This window comes from Octopus bimaculoides, chromosome 2, assembly GCF_001194135.2.
Source record: "Octopus bimaculoides isolate UCB-OBI-ISO-001 chromosome 2, ASM119413v2, whole genome shotgun sequence".
Classification (NCBI taxonomy): Eukaryota; Metazoa; Mollusca; class Cephalopoda; order Octopoda; family Octopodidae; genus Octopus; species Octopus bimaculoides.
Genome location: NC_068982.1, coordinates 155,123,016 through 155,125,677, shown reverse-complemented (window position 1 = coordinate 155,125,677; position 2,662 = coordinate 155,123,016). Strand labels below are relative to the sequence as shown.

The 2,662-nt window shown below is 35.4% G+C and overlaps 1 protein-coding gene across 1 annotated transcript in view; it reads left to right on the top strand.

Annotated features, from left to right (window-relative positions):
- Positions 1-192: 192 nt before the first annotated feature.
- LOC106878236 (probable insulin-like peptide 7) overlaps positions 193-2,662 on the top strand; it is a 67,225-nt gene continuing 64,755 nt past the window's right edge. The window contains exon 1 of the mRNA XM_052965942.1: positions 193-387. The gene's annotated coding sequence lies outside the window, so the exon portion shown is untranslated. The remainder of the gene's footprint in view (positions 388-2,662) is intronic.

The window sequence follows — 2,662 nt, the reverse complement described above, 5'->3', positions numbered from 1 at the left end:
TATATATATATATATATATATAATATAGCTATTTTATGCATATACATATGATGATATGTGTGTGTGTGTGTGTGTGTGTGTGTGTACATATGTATGTATACATACTATAGTCATAAAAAAGTCGATCAAAAGAAAAACATATTCATATGCTAGTAAACACTGGGAACGCCTTACATTCGATAATAAATTGATGACAACAACATCCCAGCGTTAAAGTAACGAATTTATCAGAAGGTGGGAGCGAACCCACGCTTAGTTGTATTACGGGGCGTGTGTCACATGATCCAATCTACGATAGCACCTACAGTTTATCTGCAAGACAATTTAATTATCCATCCCAGCAACTATTAGCTTCAGCTTAGGGCTGGTGTCGCTTGGATCTGAGAGGTAAGTCACTATTTATCGTCTGCTCTTAATGTTTTCTTCTGCTAGTGTACTTTTCCTCATTATGCTTGTATACTATAATAATGAACGATGTTGACGTTGTTGTTACTGTTGTTTTTCTTGTTTTTGGTTTAACTGGTGTTCTCAAAGGAACACAGAGCTAATTATGATGTAAGTCGCTCCAGCCGCAACTATCCTGTCTTTTTTTTCACACATGGAGTATATCTATAGCTTCATTATATGATAAGTCCTTGAGGAAGAATTGGCTGTTACATCTGGCAAATCAATCGCCAATGAAGCGGCTTTACACTCATCCCACTTATGTGTGTGTGTGTGTGTGTGTGTGTGTGTGTGTGTGTGTGTGTGTGTGTGTGTGTGTGTGTGTGTGTGTGTGTGTGTGTGTGTGTGTGTGTGTGTGTGTGTGTGTGTTAAGTGTATTGGTAGAATTAAGGTTAGTATCGGATTGTTATTTTCAATAAGTTTGTCTGATGCGCTATCTATCTATCTATCTATCTATCTATCTATCTATCTATCTATCTATCTATCTATCTATCTATCTGTCTGTCTATCTGTCTGTCTGTCTGTCTGTCTGACTGACAGTATGTATTTGTGACTATGTGAGTACATGTGTATTCTTACGGGCTCTCTTTAGATGTTATGCCATTCCTTATACATACACACGCACACATACAGATGTGAGTATGTGTGTCGACGGGTGGGTATACACACACACACACACACACACACACACACACACACACACACACACACACACACACACACACACACACACACACACACACACACACACACACACAATATAAATATATATATATGTATGTATACATAATATTATGCATGTATATATGTGTGTATGTATGTGTGTGTGTGTGTGTGTGTGTGTGTGCGTAAAAAGTTAACTTCGAAGTCACTGTCAAACAATTTCGTTGTAAAAATAAATGAGTACGGTACTCTACTGAAAAGAAGTGAGCAATCCTGCAATTCAGTGTTTAATTGTCTATTTTTTAAATATAACTTTACATCAGAACAAGCATTATTACACAGACATATATACACATACCATGTATATATAACATAATATATAATACAGTATAATATAATATAATAAAATATAATATAATATTATATATATATATATATATGCGTGTGTGTGTTTTCGACCCCAGAACTTACTTCTTTTCTGAAGCGTGGTACTCATTCTATCGGAAACTTTTGTCGATCCGCTAAGTTACCGGGAAAATAAGTGATACATATCTGTATGTATATATGTTTTTCTTATAATGAAATGAAGCATGGAATAAACTACCCGCGCCGGTTGTTAGCTCACAGGATGCTATCATTAAAGTTCCATGGTTCTCGAAAGTTGCCAACACTACTCCTCCATGTCTTGGGCCCTTGTGCACCCCCGCCAAGTCATTATTTTTATTATCATTATTATTATTATCATCCGTTAGCATGTCGAACAAAATGCTTTGCGGTATTTCGTCCGTCTTTACATTCTGAGTTCAAATTCCTCCGAGATCGACTTTACCTTCCACCGTTTCGGGGTCCACGAAATAAGTACCAGCTGAGCACTGGCGTCCATGTAATCGATTTAGCCCCTTCCCTCAAACATTTTAGGCCTTGTGTCTGTAGTAGAAAGTATTATTATTATTATTATTATTATTATTATTATTATTATTATTATTATTATTATATGAGGTAGAATTTATATATATCTTTAGAATGAATTGATGATCTTGTCAGTTTCGTGCCACGTGCGTTTGTTCGGGCACTATCTATGTGAGTGCGTGTGAGTGTGTGTATGTATGCGTGTGTCCTCTCTCTGTGTGTGTGTGTGTGTGTGTGAGTATGCTTATATATCTATTTAGCTTTACATACACATATTTATATTTAACAAAAGTCAGACAAAGCTCAGTACGCGTGTGTGTGTGTATGTGTGTGCGTGTGTGTGTATAAATGTGTGTGTGAGTGTGTATGGAGAGAGAGTATATGTAGTATATATGTATACGCGCACTTACTCACGCAGACAGGCCACACACACACTTATACACATGCAGTCATAAGCATATACACATTTGTCAATGTGCTCAAATTACATTTTTGTGTGCTTAGACGCTCAGAAGAAAAATGATATATATATACATACATTCACGTTCACACACAAACACACACGTAATTATATTATGTATATTATACTGTATTAAATATATGTATATATATATATATATATATATATATATATATATATATATAT